Genomic DNA, 17,971 nt, shown 5'->3' on the forward strand with positions numbered 1-17,971 from the left:
AGTTTCCCTCACATGCTTTGCACAAATTTCTATAAACTCATTCTGAATGTCTGGGGAAAGATAGTGAACTTGTAAACGTTTGTGCTGCTATTGTGAAACCCTAACTTTCTCCAAATGATCTCTAAGTATCGGATCATAATGGCTTATGAGAGATTAGATGCCCAAAAAATGTCCATCCTTTCGCTTTTTGAAAAAAAAAAAATAGTGTCCAAAATTCTATATACAATTTCTTTCCACTTTTGAGTTTCAGTGATTAGCTGTTCATTGATAAGTGTATCAATTGTAGCCTCCTTTCGAATTAGGTTTTGTAAAGATCGCCATTGAATATAACATTTAATGTGATCTTCAGTATTTTCGTGTGATGGCAGTTTAGCGTATAGCTTATTCCATACCTGGAATTTCGAATATTCGCCAGGACAACAAATTTTAGGTCGATTTAAAGTATTGGTGCTTAACAGACGACATGGTAGGCAATAAAAAACATTGCTACTGGCACTCCACACCAACCAGTGACGCTCCACTTTCACTCCATTTGGCAAGATTCTGTTTAACAACGTGGTAGGAAATGCCTCGTCATGACAATCACGTGGAAAAATAACAGGGCACTTTTGATGACCTCGACGAATTATTTCGTTGACTTCTTCAGATCGCAATAACTCATAATTCACGGTACCGATATCGAAGTCGTTTAAATAATCTAGACTTTGATACAGAGTTGGTGGTATTGTTGGAAGGCTTTTTGAAGATGAACCTTCATCAGTGTTACCACGAAAACTTTACGATTTCGGATTCATGTAAACATATATTTTTGTTTGATGTTTTTATTGTCTCCTCACTGTTCGAGGGACCAGGTAAAAAATCATTATCAATATTCGTTGCTTTTGAAATTCGGCTTAAAATTTCCACATGGAACAACTAAAGACTCTCCTGAATTAAAAAAAATGTCTTAGTACCTCTAAATCGCGGGCCCCCGAAAAATACCGGGCCCCTGAGAAATATCGTGCCCTGCGCTTGCCAGGCTAAGGCTCCAGCTATTAGGAGTGATAAAGCTGTCAGATCTAGAAGCAGCAAGTGGCTTAAGTCCTAGGAAGCTTCTAGTATTTGTCAAGAGGACGGAGTTTTTTTATAACATAGGTCCTGGTTCTTGATAGGGTTTTCAGCTTGGTCGTTAAAACAAACTTCTGATAACACCACGGACTCATTCAGTCTATGTGAGATCCTCATGAACCGGCCACTTCAACCTAACCTATATTTTGTGTTTTGGCTTTTACTTTAGAATCTACCGGTTAAGTAAGCGATGTCAGCTAACTAATGTAGATCCATAAGGAACATGAGGTCGCCAGAGCCTCGGCTGTTAAAGAAACAGGATTCGCCACGGGTAGGTGACGTTGACAATTGGGTTGGAGAGGCTATATATTGCGCTGGCAACCCATTGAAAGGATTGCGCTACAAAACCCCTTGAATCAATTTGGTATTTTAGTCGCCTCTTACGACAGGCATAGCTACCACGGGTATACTCTAAGCCCACTAACCCGCTGGAGCCATGAGAAGCGTGTGTGCACTTTGGGTGTCGCAAGGCAAGTTCCGTCGTGCCTGGTGTTGTTGGGTGAGCGGCCAGGCAAGGCAGCAGGGTACACATGAACCATTCAGGAGGATACCCTCGCTGAGCACAGAAAATCTTGGAAAATTAGATGTACTGCTCAGATCCAGCAAACGAGTATGTTCTGTACTGGCATATGATAAACGTGCAGACAACCAAACGTTTACTTTCCTGTCCAAAAGGGAATTGGTGCTCGGCACTGCTGCTAAAGAAGAATAGACGTAGTCATATCAATTCGTTCCCGGGTTACTCGGGGAAAGCAGTTTTAGCAGTACTTTGCCCGTTTCAATTTGCACATCCATTCAAAGAACTTCGCATAATGGATTAAACAGTCATCTGCATTTATTCGTTTTTGTTTTTGTAGCACGCCTAATTTACTATCTATTACCCCAACATCTATCAATTATCCCTTGTTATAATCTTCGGGTACCCCCGCTACCGGAAGATGCCTTGGCATGGTGGAGGTTCACTTGAAATTACTTTACAAATCCTGATTCTGGTTATCTGAAATCCCCTTGAGTATCTTGTATTTATTAAGCACTTCCGGTTATATTAAAAACTTATTATCTATCCTTAATGATATTCGTTTCTTTTTCATTCTAGGTAATTCGATTTGACGATGTAGGCATAGCAATATTCCAGCTGTGGCTGTAAGAAGAACGTACATTTGCTCAAACTACAAGAAAACTGCGACAACTGTCCCTCGGCCTTTTTAGTATCACATATAAGGCCCTACCACGCATATTATGGGAAAGGGTCAAGTTCAAAGGCTCACCATCACCTGCAAATCGACTTTGATAGCACGAAATGGGGCTGCATATATTCCGGTATTATATCTACAAAAATCATATCTATGCAAACTGATACTAACAACATCACCCGCGCAGGAAAAATTTTGCATCATCAGTGTGAGCTTCGAAACTCAAAATGGTTTCAGAAAGGGCACGACTACGAATGAGTTTATGTCTTTACATATGTAGTTTGTACATATAAATATGCACATATGTAAGGTTTACTAGAAAATTATGGAAATTATTTGTAAAAACCATTGTATACATAATTTATTCATAATTAAATATTATTTAAACAAAAGGGACGCGTTTCATTCATATAAAAAGCGAATTGACAGAAGGTAACCGGTACGGGTAACCGATAGGCCAGTTACCCGTGTTGTTGTTGTTGCATATGTTTTGGTTAGCGATAACGAAAACATACCTAATGAAGTAACTTAAAACTGTAAATAACATCGAGCGAGAAGGAATGTCGAAAAGACAATAGGTAAAAGCGAGTCACACGTACACAATTTTGAGAGAGCGCATGCGTTACCTTTTTCAAGACAGCAATTGTTATGGAAACGCATTTACAGTGGAAGCAGTAAGGAAGGCGGTCGGCATGATGAGTTGGTGCACAGTGGCTAGTCATTGTCGGCTGGGGCGGTTCCTTGCCAACCTTACTGTTCCTGCGCCATAAACAGAAAAAGTTCCTATCATGCCTATTCAAAACTCAACTGTCAAAAAGCGCAGAGACGACCCAAAACGCTTATAATTCAAAATAAAACAACATCCGGCCGAACCGGATGTCACGGACAGACCGTTAAAATTCAAAACTTTAAATTCAAATTCAAAAAGAAGGAACTCAAAAAAAAATCTAACGCAAAAGGAGGCAAAGCTAACCGAACCGGAAATGACCGGTTACTAACTGATAAAATTTTAAAATCAAAAAAAAACGCTGAAAATAAAATTAAAAAAAAGCTGAAAAGGGAAAATAAACAAAAAGGGCCGAATATACATGGAGGCGTCGCGGGTGTTGTTGCGACGCACCTAATTTTCGGTGGCCCCTTACCTGGTAACCCTACGTGCCTTCTAAATAAATGGCGACGCCAGCATTCCCATATTATTTACAAGTTTATTCAAATTTCATTTTTACTAATATATGTATGCTATAAAAGAAATATTTAAAGCTATACCTATATTTATGTCACCTCCTTTTTTATTTTTGACAAGGGTTATAAGCGCTTGGTGCAAAAAAAAATTGTAAATAAATGTGCTTATGAATAGAAATGAAATTTGGTTAAATGCCCTTTCTCTTTTCATTCACAAACCTATCTTAGGGCTGTACAGTTTGGATACAACTTCCGATAATTGGGGCCCCCTTACAAAATTAATATGTTGTTGTAGTAGACTTATTTTGAGTTTAACAAAACATCAATTCGGTATAACACATAGTATAATGACACTAATATGTACTATGTACTAAGAAAATTGTTATAAACGCAACTAAGACTAAATTTAGGGTAAATCATACTCCTCGAAGAAATTGTTTCACATGTTCAAGTAAAACGCGAACTTTTAAATTCACAGAAAAATTAACGAAATCATTTACATGTTCAAGTCAAACGTGAACTTTTAAATTCATAGAAAAATTAACGAAATCATTTACCTGTTCAGGTAGAACGTGAACTTTTAAATTTATGGTAAAATTAACGAAATCGTTTTACATGTTCAGGTAAAACGTGAACTTTTAAATTTATAGTAAAACTAACGACATCGTTTTACCTGTTCAGGCAAAAAGTGAACTTTTAAATTTATAGTGAAATTAATGAAGTCGTTTTACTTGTTCAGGTGAAACGTAAACTGTTTTGCATGTACCAGTCAGTGCTGGTATTGTTTTGTGTTTAGTTCAACTCAGTCAAAAAATAAATAAAATTAAAATAATAAAATGAAAGAACAAATAAAATAATTCAGATTTGAAAGGTTTCATGTATGTATATAATAATATTACTTTAATTTGTATAAATTTATTTTTGACATATATTCATGTAGAATGAAGCAATTTAAGTTTCACTGCAAATTTTATGATTTGTAAGTTAAACTCGACAATACATTCACTTCTTGAGTTGAGGTTGATAATGAAAAAAAAGCAATAAAGTAGATGCCATATCAATTATTCACAATTTACACGGGCATGCTGAAGTTAGTAAGATGGCAGTAAGCAATAAATATTTGCATTTACTGTAACTTACATTATCACTAAATTTAACAGTTTACTGATAAAGATTATAGAAAATAGTATATATATTTTTTTTTGTTGATAATGTAAGTTAATTTGCATTACTCGTTAATTGCATCCCTTAATATAAATTTAATGCGTTTTAACTGGTAATGCAATTGAACTTGAATTACCAACAAAACTTTATTCCTTACAGAAACAATATCAATACCTTATGCTCATTCCAAAAACATATCCGCAACAATTGCATTAATTAAAAAGTAATAGTAAAATTTTACTGTAACGCAAAGCAACTTTTAATACCTGAAACTTTTTTTTGTTTCACGGGCAGTACAAATTGCATACCTATGACCATTAAGATATGTTTTGTTTTTTTCTTTTTTTATGCTTCTAAGTTAATTAAACCTCCTTACTTCACTTTACGTTACGTCTACTTTTTTTTTTTTTTTGCATGGTATAATAAGTTAACTTTACTACAAGTGGATGCAGATTGCTAAAGAACAAGGTTGAGGCTACACATACGTATATTTAGTTCAGTATTGGAACGAACTCGCCGCTTTAACCGCTGATATTCGTTGTCGCAATTGGCCTGGCCGCAGGCCTATGTTCGCTGCCCTGTGGTCGTCATTGTAGCTGGTATATTGTAGCCCGTATGGTCGTAGCTGATAAAGATGCGGCTAATATTGTTGTAGCCGTTATGGTCGTAGCTGATAAAGATGCGGCTAGTATTGTTGTAGCCGTTATGGGCGTAGCTGATAAAGATGCGGCTAGTATTGTTATAGCCGGTATGGACGTAACTGATAAAGATGCGGCTAGTATTGTTTTAGCCGTTATGGTCGTAGCTGATAGGGTTGCGCTAGTATTGTTATAGCCGGTATGGACGTAGCTGATAAAGATGCGGCTAGTATTGTTGTCGGTGGTACCGCCTGTTGTAGGTGTTAACATTAGTGGCCGCAGGCCTATGTTCGCGGCCCCGCTGTATGCGTTGCAGCTGGTGGTGGCGGTACGTCTGGTGGTTGCTGCGCTCGTGGTTGGCGCTAATGGAAGGGTTGGGGGAGGTACTACTGATGGTGAAGCCCGTGATAATGGTAGGCGCCGTTGGTGGTGGTGGGCGCTTTGGGTAGAGGTAACCGAGTGAACCGGGTGGCGATAAAGCTTCGCGCTACCCTGCACGAGCCGGATGACTTGGCTCTTTGACGTTGATTGTATTACGCGGCAGCTTACTGCTGGCCCTGGAGGCGGAGGTGGTGTCGGACGCTTTTCCGCAGGTGGTAGTGTTCTTCGTAAACGTAGAGGAAGAGGTTTATCTCACTAAGTGTGACTGCGAACGCCGACCTACTTCAACTGGAACTTATGTCCACACAACACAATCGGTGCAGAGTTTATTACCACCCAAAATAGACGCACAGAAACGAGATATGTCGGAAAGAACGGTTTCGGTGCTTTGCGCTATCGACTCTTTCCTAGTTTCTGGACAATTACTTGCGTATGTTCACAGCCGGCGGGGATGTTTTGTGATCACCAAAATTTTTCCACCCTTCCACTTTTTTATCTTGCCGGAAACTCATTCCAATCTTTTTCGCTAGTGATGGCCGGTCTGTCTTTTCCTTGTTTTTCGATATTTTTTTTATCGCAACTTTCGCCACATCGCTAGGTGTGTTCGCGTGAACACGCTACCAAGTGGATCGTAGCCGTAGACCGTAGCAGCAGACCGTAACAAACCTGCTTCGCTTTGAAGACCTGACGATGAAGCGAACAGGAAACCGAATCATCTGTGGGAAGCTACTGCCAGGGATCTCCGACGACAAGCAACGTGGGGCACGACTCACCCCTGAGATAAGAGTCTCAAAGTCCTATTACGAAGCTAGCCGGGCAACATAGGTCCATCAAAAAAACTAAGTCAAGTTGGGAATTAATTCTGTTTCCTAGTTTAAAAGGGCTTTGCGGCAATTAGACATTTGTTATGGAGAACTCGTCAAAACTCCGAAAGATGATTTCTAGTGGGTATCGCTCCCACAGGAATGCAAAACAAAAAAGTGTAGACATTTTGATCTGGAGAACTCGTCCAAACTCCGAAAGACTAGTCCGACCTAAGCGTGGACTGCCAGGGTGTTCACGGTCCTCGGTGAGTACGCGTGTGAACAACCTATGAGGTCATTGCTCGGGGAGAATACTAGGCGAGATGTCCCCGACCGCCAAAACGCCCAGACAAAAAAAAAGTCCGATTGGTAGATAAAAAAAAAAAGATCCAATTGTAATTAGCAAAAGAAACGTCCATGTTGGTTCATTGCGGACGAATGTCCGAAGCATGGAAGAGACCTATCAATTTCCCGTTTAGGTCCTCGAGATCATACAACGCATTGCCTATTTTTCGGAGCACACGACACTTAAGGTATTTCGGCAGGAATTTGGCGTTAATACCCTGTTTAAAGTTACTTAAGGCAAAGTTTCTTCGGAAAACTTCCTGACCTTCCTTGTAGTTGACTTGCCTAGAGCGCTTGTTATAGGTGGTTACTCCCCTATCCTTAGCCTGATCTAATTTTTTACGGATTTGCTCACGAATATTAGTCAACTTGTCAGTTCTGCTTACTATCGTAACTTGGTCTTCCCGAAGGCTGCCGAGCTTCGCTAAAATTTTGTACGTTGCGGCATGTTGGACCATATTTTGGCCATATAATGCAAAGTATGGAGAACACTGAATCGCCGTATGAAAATCACTTCTCAAAACTGATAAAATTTCGGGTATATGCTTATCCCAATCGGTGTGGTCAGGCTTATCCTTCAGGAAAATCCTAATCTTAGAAACAATTTCTCTATTGACGCGTTCGGATGCGTTCGCTTGGGGAGAATATAGCCCCGTTCTCACGTGCGTCACCCCGTTATTTACTAAAAATTGGTTCATTTCCTTCGAGATAAACTGTTTACCATTGTCACTATGGATAAATTCAGGAACCCCTACAGTCGGAAAAATTTCGGAGGCGAAGTAATTTATAACGTTAACAGTGGTGGCTCTTTGCATGGGCTTTAGCCAAACGTATTTTGAAAGATGGTCTAATACTATAAAAAGAAATTGATTACGCCGCTTAGATCTTGGATACGGCCCTAGAAAGTTGCAATATAACCGCTGAAATGGCCTCTCGGATTCAAAGGTACTCCCTATAGGTGGTCTTGACTGCTGATTGGTGGGTTTTACCGTTTTGCAGGTGTCACAACGCTGGACGTAGTCCTTGACGTCCTTAGCCTGCTGCGGCCAGAGGTACTTCTGCCTAACACGTTCTAAGGTTTTCTGCCATCCGCCATGGTAACTCCGGTTAGCGTCGTGTGCCAATCTCACTGCTTCCTCAGTCAACCCTTTTGGCAACCATAAACGCCACAGCGAGTCTTCTTCCCCTTCCATCCCCTTACGAAACTTAACTCTTTTGAAAATTACACCGTCCACAACTCGTAAATCCGGAAGTGATTCCTCGTTTTCGGTGACGGTCCGAATTAAGTCTAAATATTCGTTGCTGCTAAATTCGGGAGAGACTAAATCTATTTCCCCGGGTGTGGTAGTGAAAGACAACTCATCGGCATCAAAACGCGACAGCACGTCTGGTACTACATTCAGGGTGCCCTTACGATGTTCCATTCTAAAATCGTATCTTTGTAGTAAGAGTGACCATCTCGCCAACCTCCCGCTCAAGTCTTTTTGTGTCATCAACCACTTGAGACTGGAGTGGTCCGTAATAATCCGAAAAGGTAATCCTTCGACATAGGGTCGGAAACGCTTCACGCTGATTATGGCTGCAAGACATTCCAGCTCGGTTACCGTGTAATTGCGCTGAGCATTATTCAATTTTTTCGACACAAACGCGATCGGATGCTCAGCGCCCTCGTCATCGACCTGGAACAACACTCCGCCAACACCTATTTTGGAAGCGTCGCATTGTATCACGAATTCCCTTGAAAAGTCTGGTTGGGCCAAAACAGGGGCGGAACTCAAAGCTACTTTTAGCTTTTCGAAGGCCTCTATAGCTTCAGAGGTAAGCTTGAACGGGCCTGCTGACTTACGGAGACAGTCGGTCAAGGGACCTGCCAAGTCAGCAAAATTGGTAATAAACGCCCTGTACCAATTCGCCATGCCCACAAACCTACGCACTTGCCGAGGGGATTTAGGGATCGGGAAGTTTTGCATTGCTTCTATTTTTCCCGGATCCACTTTCAAACACCCGCTGCCTATCAAGTACCCTAAGTAGCGTATTTCCTTCTCACAAAATTTACTCTTCTTCACGTTTATTGTCAGCCCTGCGTCTCTCAAACATTGGGCCACTTCCGCTAGCAATTTCAGGTGGTCTTCAAAATTAGTGCTGCATACCATCAGGTCGTCCAGATAGACAAAGACGTTCTCTCGCAAACGCGAAGGGATTGCCTTGTCCATCAACCTACTCATAGTCTGCGGTCCATTGCACAGACCAAATTGCGAATGCTGTTTTTTCCTTAGAGGACTCTGTCAATTTGATCTGGAAGAACGCTTCCTTCAGATCAATGCCACTAATAAAATACGTATCTTTCAGTCTGCTCAATAAGCCGTTGATATGAGGAAGGGGGTACGAGTCTTTCTTAGTCACCGCGTTGACCTTCCTAGAATCTATGCACAGCCTAACCTTACCTGGTTTCCGGACCAGTACTACAGGACTACACCACGGGGAGTTTGATTCTTCTATAACTCCTAATTCGAGTAACCTGTCTAATTCGCTAAAAGCTTCGGCTTGCCTCGGTGGCGAAAGAGGGAAATGTTTGCTTTTTGTGGGAACTGCATCACCGGTGTCAATGTGATGCTCCACTAATTTAGTTTGCCCTAGGCCTAACTTCTCGTACGAAGGAAACGTCTCGATGACCTTTTGTAATTCTAATTTCCGGTCTGGTGACAATTCATGGAGGCTGAGTTCCTCTTCCTTTTCAAGTCTGATCTCTATGCACTCTACGCTTGGGAATATTTCGGGAGCTAACGCAAATGCTCTCCAAAAATCTACCCCGAAATACGCTTCTTGGAGCAATGAGGGAACAAGGTAAAAACGAATAACCTTGGTGATATTTTTGAAGGTGACTGGTAGGGATACTGAGCCTAAAATTTTTTGCTTGTTGCCGCCCGCGGTATATACGAACGCATGTAAGGGCTGATAATCGAAGCCGTTATCCTCTAGGAATTGTAATCCATTTTTTCCTAAGATGGAGACGTTGGCTCCCGAGTCCAACAGCCCTACAAGAAAGCTATCTCTAATTTTAGCCTTTACTAGAGGCCTTTCATCCTCTGTAAGCGTTAACGTGGTGGCTTGCAGCAGTCTACGCTCTTGTACTCTCCTGTGGTATCTCTTCCTACACTTCAAAATATTGTCCGATACCGGGTATTGTTTGAAAATGGTATGTCTTATTTGTTCATACCTATGTTCTCCCTATGCTGGCGTTGCAGAATTCTGGTCGGTTCGCCCATCGCGGATGAGGACGTTTGACTCTCGGATTCAGAACTATTCGAATTGTCCGTACTGTCAGGGTAAGTTATTATCACGGTTGAGGGTTCTTCTGCCAGGGTACTACTGCACCTCGGAAGCGTATCACCTCCATGCAGAGATTCACCCTCTGGTTCAGCGCACGGGACGACGCCTCGAGCACTGGCTGATGTGGGAGCTATGAAGCCGAACGAGGTTCCCCCGCCTTCTCGCTCGGGTACTGGTTTCCCTGCCTGCGATGGTCCCTAGGGAATTTTGGAGTTAATACTCCTCTATGCCCACACTTGAAACAAAAGGGATTCATAATGGGTTTCTCGCAGTATATGTATGAGTGGCCCATTGCCTGCCAATTCCAGCATTGGATTCCCGAATAGTCTGGCCTCCTGTTGCGTCGATATTCCAGCGCCTCTATCTGCGGATCCATTTCGCCGTCCTCGCCTTCCATCCTTATGTCCGGGGTTGTCACGCGTGCTTCGTTTACATGCCGTCCTGGGTAAGTGGCTCCCAACAGCTTGCTTTCTTTCAGCACTTGTTCACCTCTGCGTGCTACATCGCGTAAATCATGAAGGGTCCTTACCTCTGCGTTAAAAAGCATCAGCTTAAGGCTACTGTTGACGTTTCTTTTTATTATGTCAATCAGTAGAAGCTCCGACATTGGCTCTCTTAATCGCGCGTTCAAGGAGATTATGTCCGTGTGAAACACGTTATAGCACTCACTTGCTTTCTGCTTCCGCATGGAGATCTCCATCATGATCTCGTGGTCAGTTTTCAAAGTGCTAAACTCTCTTTTCAATGAGTAGCACAAAAAGGCATAAGTCGCGTTTGGGTTTTGTTTGGTGAATAGCCAGTACCACTCATCGGCTCGTCCAGAAAGGAACAAGTGGAAACTAGCCATTATTTGTTCGTCAGTGCATTGTGTGCGCTGACACAAGGTGTTCAGTTTAAAAAGGAAATCGGCTACGCTCCCAGTGCCGTCGAACGAGATTTTCCACTCCTGCGGTTTCACTGCTATGCTGCTTGGAGTCGGGTACATTGGTGTTACTACCGTTGGCAATGGGTTACGGTCCATCCTACTTGCGTTCCTGTTTTGCTGATTTGATTGCTGCGCGGATTCGAGAGCGGCGTTGAGCTGGTCCATATTGGTTCTAATTTACCCCATCTCTCTCCGCATTTCCTCCTGCGAAGCCTGGAACAGCTGGTGTAGCACGTCCACCCACGAGCCTCCACGAGTGGCTTCGTCTTGCATTCCTAGGGTATTCGCCCGATCACTTGTAGCGTCTCCAAAATTTCCCATCTCCTGATTTGGTGGTAAAGCACCAGCTCCTTCGGGTGCATAGGTCGACACATTGGTCATTAGCCCCGAGATATCGTGCGCGTTCACGTGCCTGGTGCTTCCCGGTCGGTCCAGTTTCTCGCGAGGGTCATTCAGGTCCGAGCCCATGTTTATTAACGCGGGATCTCCGTATTGTCCCCCTACTGGGGTGTGCACCACCAAGGGACGCCTGGCCTGAGAGAAGGCCCCTCTATTTTTATTACCCCGTTGCTGGTTTCTCCGGGAATACCCCGCACTCCCGAACGGAGTGTTCTGGTCCGGTTGCCCGAATGACTGGTCGCGCGACATATTCAAAAAAAAAGGTCAAATCGTGGTTTAAAAAAAACTTTTGCCACGTAAGGCAGTTAGGGATTGGAGGGAGAAAAAAAGTTAAAGTCCACTCCCTTCACCTAGCATACCTAACGATGATTGATAGAAAACAATTTTATATATATATCTACAGGTGCGCGAGGAAATACAAAAAAAACTCGCAAATAATAATTACTATGATTGATAGCCAAAAAAAAAAGTCAAGCTGCAAGAAGAAATGATTAGTTATATAATCAATGGGAATGCTGGCATCCCCTTCCCGAAGACACTCGGGCCATAGGCAAAAAAAAGAAATGACATGAATTCATTCATACTTGTCCCTAGTGCTCCCAACCGCAATGCGAGGGGTCTTAAGGCCCCCCTCCAAGACTGGTTGGGGCCACTAGGGTCCGCTTCAGGCACACACGGGCTGGTCTCAACACGCCCAGCCGCAACGCAGGGGCAGTCTCCAGGGGCTCGCCCCTGGGACTGGTTGGGGGTGTTGAGGCCTCCCGTCCATTCTTACTGGACACCCCTCCTGCCTCCGCCACAATGGGTGGAGCGGTTTCGAAACCGCTCCCCAGTCTGGTGGGACAGGAAGGAGTGCCACTCTGAATCCCAGCTGAACCCGTCACAGTCCAGGTGGTATTCGAAACTACCACCTGGGACGTGGGATGAGCTGGGGTTCTTTCAACACATACACACACACACTCACTCTAACAACACAAATTCGGCAGATAAACTAAAAAAAATACTTTACAAAAAAAAACCCAATTTAGCGGACAAAATATTTCCAAAGCCGACTAACGGACAACTGCCGGTAACTAAAATCCCAATTAATAAAAAATAAAGTGCGTGCAGCACTGCCTCTTCGGGTGAATACAAAGTCCGGATAACTGACGTTAAGTCCGTGGCTCTTTCGGCCACTGCCCCGATGACCAGCCCGGACAACCTGATCCGTCCAACCATCCCACCGCAACGTAGGTGGCAGCTCCTGTGGCTGCTCACTCGGACTGGTGGGATGGTCAACATCACAAGTTGACCGGACTGACCCTCGCGAACAGCGCCTCAGGCGCCACGTTGGGCGCCATCTGTTATGGGAACGCATTTACAGTGGAAGCAGTAAGGAAGGCGGTCGGCATGATGTGTTGGTGCACAGTGGCTAGTCATTGTCGGCTGGGGCGGGTCCTTGCCAACCTTACTGTTCCTGCGCCATAAACAGAAAAAGTTCCTATCATGCCTATTCAAAACTCAACTGTCAAAAAGCGCAGAGACGACCCAAAACGCTTATAATTCAAAATAAAACAACATCCGGCAGAACCGGATGTCACGAACAGACCGTTAAAATTCAAAACTTTACATTCAAATTCAAAAAGAAGGAACTCAAAAAAAATCTAACGCAAAAGGAGGCAAAGCTAACCGAACCGGAAATGACCGTTTACTAACTGATAAAATTTTAAAATAAAAAAAACGCTGAAAATAAAATTAAAAAAAAGCTGAAAAGGGAAAATAAACAAAAAGGGCCGAATATCATGGAGGCGCCGCGGGTGTTGTTGCGACGCCCGGTGCTTGTACCCACCCTCAAATCCATGGCCACCGACGCACCTAATTTTCGGTGGCCCCTTACCTGGTAACCCTACGTGCCTTCTAAATAAATGGCGACGCCAGCATTCCCATATTATTTACAAGTTTATTCAAATTTCATTTTTACTAATATATGTATGCTATAAAAGAAATATTTAAAGCTATACCTATATTTATGTCACCTCCTTTTTTATTTTTGACAAGGGTTATAAGCGCTTGGTGCAAAAAAAAAATTGTAAATAAATGTGCTTATTAATAGTAGATAGATTACATACAAAGTAGAAATTTGGTTAAATGCCCTTTCTCTTTTCATTCACAAACCTATCTTAGGGCTGTACAGTTTGGATACAACTTCCGATAATTGGGGCCCCCTTACAAAATTAATATGTTGTTGTAGTAGACTTATTTTGAGTTTAACAAAACATCAATTCGGTATAACACATAGTATAATGACACTAATATGTACTATGTACTAAGAAAATTGTTATAAACGCAACTAAGACTAAATTTGGGGTAAATCATACTCCTCGAAGAAATTGTTTTACATGTTCAAGTAAAACGTGAACTTTTAAATTCACAGAGAAATTAAAATCATTTACATGTTCAAGTAAAACGTGAACTTTTAAATTCGTAGAAAAATTAACGAAATCATTTACCTGTTCAGGTAGAACGTGAACTTTTAAATTTATGGTAAAATTAACGAAATCGTTTTACATGTTTAGGTAAAACGTGAACTTTTAAATTTATAGTAAAACTAACGACATCGTTTTACCTGTTCAGGCAAAAAGTGAACTTTTAAATTTATAGTGAAATTAATGAAGTCGTTTTACTTGCTCAGGTGAAACGTAAACTGTTTTGCATGTACCAGTCAGTGCTGGTATTGTTTTGTGTTTAGTTCAACTCAGTCAAAAAATAAATAAAATTAAAATAATAAAATGAAAGAACAAACAAAATAATTCAGATTTGAAAGGTTTCATGTATGGATATAATAATAATACTTTAATATGTATAAATTTATTTTTGACATATATTCATGTAGAATGAAGCAATTTAAGTTCCACTGCAAATTTTATGATTTGTAAGTTAAACTCGACAACACATTCACTTCTTGAGTTGAGGTTGATAATGAAAAAAAAGCAATAAAGTAGATGCCATATCAATTATTCACAATTTACACGGGCATGATGAAGTTAGTAAGATGGCAGTAAGCAATAAATATTTGCATTTACTGTAACTTACATTATCACTAAATTTAACAATTTACTGATAAAGATTATAGAAAATAGTATATATTTTTTTTTTTGTTGATAATGTAAGTTAATTTGCATTACTCGTTAATTGCATCCCTTAATATAAATTTAATGCGTTTTAACTGGTAATGCAATTGAACTTGAATTACCAACAAAACTTTATTCCTTACAGAAACAATATCAATATCTTATGCTCATTCCAAAAACATATCCGCAACAATTGCATTAATTAAAAAGTAATAGTAATGAAATAGCATGCGGTTCAAGCAGCTCACTACTGCCGGTCGCTTGCGGCCAAGTATCCTCTGGGTAGCCGCTAAACACCCGTTTAGCGGTGAGCTAAAGTGAGAAGGCGACAACCTGGCTAGGCCACTCTGACATAATCGGTTTAAGGGCTAGCCGGGGGAGATTTCATCGGCAGCGTCTGTACACCTCTAGGTGCGGCTGCAAGCGGGCGTCTGTCTTGGAGCAAGCGGCTCGCTATATAAACGTGCCAAGTAATATTTTTCACCCCCGCTGAGCGGGTTGTGCGCTAGGCTTGGGAGCCGCCACGTAAAACCATACTCCAATGAAATATAACAACAAGCCTCGGATAAATACACTCTCTATTGATGACGACCATGGCAAACGTTTGAAGGACAATGAATTGAGGGCATGCACCTGGAACGTCCGCTCCCTGAATGGGATTGGTGCAGATGCCCGGCTGGTTGATGTCCTCGTCAAAGCAAAATCTGACATCACCGCCATCCAAGAAATGCGTTGGACGAAGCAAGGAAGAAAGAAGATCAAAAATTGTGACATATATTGGAGTGGCCATGCGAATAAGCGCAGTTTCGGCGTCAGATTCGTGGTGAGAGAGAGACTTTGTCGCCAAGTGCTGGCGTTCACGCCTGTGGACGAGCGTCTCGCCGCTATTCGAATAAAAGCAAAATTTTTTAATATATCATTCATCTGCGCCCATGCGCCGACAGAGGACAAAGACGATGAGGTGAAAGACACTTTTTATGAACAATTAGAACGCACATACGAGCGCTGCCCCCGTCATGATATAAAAGTCGTGCTTGGCGACTTTAACGCCAGGGTGGGCAAAGAAGTTGTTTTTGGCCCTACAGTCGGAAAGTTCAGCCTACACAATGAAACTTCTAACGGACTGAGGCTGATTGACTTTGCCGGTGCTCGAAACATGGTCATATCAAGCACGAGGTTCATGCATAAAAAGATACATCAAGCTACATGGCTGTCTCCTGATCGAAATACTCGCAATCAGATCGATCACGTTGTGATAGACGGACGGCATGCCTCCAGTGTTTTAGATGTGCGAACGATCCGAGGACCTAACATCGATTCGGACCATTATCTCGTTGCAGCCAAAATACGCACCCGCCTCAACGCGGCTAAAAACAAGGAACAAAAAACACAAGGAAAGCTAGACGTCGAAAAGCTTCAATCACAACAGACTGCCAATGATTTCGCAACTCGACTCTCACAACTGCTCTCTGAGGGCACAACTCATCCTGAAGGAATACAGGAGCAGTGGGAGCATATCTCCATAGCACTTCATACTGCCGCCGAGGAAAAAATTGGTTACCGGCGGCCACGAAAAAACAACTGGTATGATGAAGAATGCCGCGTTGCAACCGAAAGAAAAGACGCTACCTACAGGGCTACGTTAAAAGCGAGCGCGACAAGAGGAGTGTGTGAACGCTATCGTGAGTTGAAAAGGGAAGCGAGACGCCTTTTCAGGAAGAAAAAAGCAGAAGCAGAAAGGCGTGAGTGCGAGGAGCTTGAGCTGCTAGCCACCAGGAATAACGCCCGAAAATTCTACCAAAAAATACGGCGACAGACGGAAGGTTTTAAGACCGGGGCAAACTCCTGTAGGAATGAAAACGGCGACCCTGTAACTGATGTCCAGAGAGTGCTTAGATTATGGAGGGAACACTTCTCTGCTCTCCTAAATGGAGGCAGCAATTCACCGCGCAGAGATGAAGAACCCGATCCCGCAATCGATGATGATGGAATATATGTCCCCCCGCCCGAATATGACGAAGTTAGAATAGCAATAACCAGATTGAAAAACAACAAGGCCGTGGGCGCTGATGGATTGCCTGCGGAGCTATTCAAGTTCGGCGGCGAGGAGTTGGTAAGGCGCATGCAGCAGCTTCTTAGCAAAATATGGGCGGACGAAAGCATGCCCGACGGTTGGAATCTAAGTGTTCTTTGCCCAGTCCACAAGAAGGGGGATACTGCAAAATGCACCAACTATCGTGGAATCAGCCTTCTTAATATCGCATATAAGGTCCTTTCAAGTGTATTGTGCGAAAGATTGAAGCCCACCGTGAACCGGCTGATTGGACCTTATCAGTGCGGCTTCAGACCTGGTAAATCTACCATCGACCAGATTTTCACAATGCGCAAAATCTTGGAAAAAACCCGTGAAAAGAGAATCGACACACATCACCTCTTCGTCGACTTTAAAGCCGCCTTCGACAGCACGAAAAGGAGCTGCCTATATGCCGCTATGTCTGAATTTGGTTTCCCCGCAAAACTTATACGGCTGTGCAAAATGACGTTGAGCAACACCATCAGCTCAGTCAGAATTGGGAAGGACCTCTCCGAGCCGTTCGAAACTAAACGAGGTTTCAGACAGGGTGACCCCCTATCGTGCGATTTCTTTAATTTGATGCTGGAGAAAATTATACTAGCTGCAGAAGTTAACCGCACTGGAACAATATACTATAAAAGCGTGCAATTACTGGCATATGCTGATGGCATTGATATCATCGGCCTAAACACCCGCGCTGTTAGTTCTGCTTACTCCAAGCTGGAAAAAGAAGCGGTAAAGATGGGTTTGATGGTGAATGAGGACAAAACGAAGTACCTGCTGTCATCGAGCAAAGAGTCAGCGCATATGCGCCTTGGCAACCACGCTACTGTTGGCAGCCATAATTTCGAAATAGTAAAAGACTTCGTTTATTTGGGAACCAGCATCAACACTAGCAACAACATCAGCACTGAAATCCAGCGAAGAATCAATCTTGCCAATAAATGCTACTTTGGACTAGGTAGGCAATTGAAAAGTAAAGTCCTCTCTCGGCGAACGAAAATCATACTCTACAAGTCACTTATCGTACCCGTCCTGCTATATGGGGCAGAAGCATGGACCATGACAACAGCAGATGAAGCGGCTTTGGGAGTGTTCGAGAGAAAAGTTCTTCGAAAGATTTATGGACCTCTACGCGTTGGCGATGGCGAGTACCGAAGATTTAATGATGAGCTGTACGAGCTATACGCAGACATCAACATAAAAATAAAAAAAAATAAATGTAAGGCGCGATAACCTCCGAAGAGATCTAAGGCCGAGCTTCTCTTCCAATTTGCGTCGTGCTCCTCTTGATTTTTCCCTACAAATTGGCCGGACGGG

Source organism: Eurosta solidaginis, chromosome 3 (genome assembly GCF_040869045.1).
Source record: "Eurosta solidaginis isolate ZX-2024a chromosome 3, ASM4086904v1, whole genome shotgun sequence".
Lineage (NCBI taxonomy): Eukaryota > Metazoa > Arthropoda > Insecta > Diptera > Tephritidae > Eurosta > Eurosta solidaginis.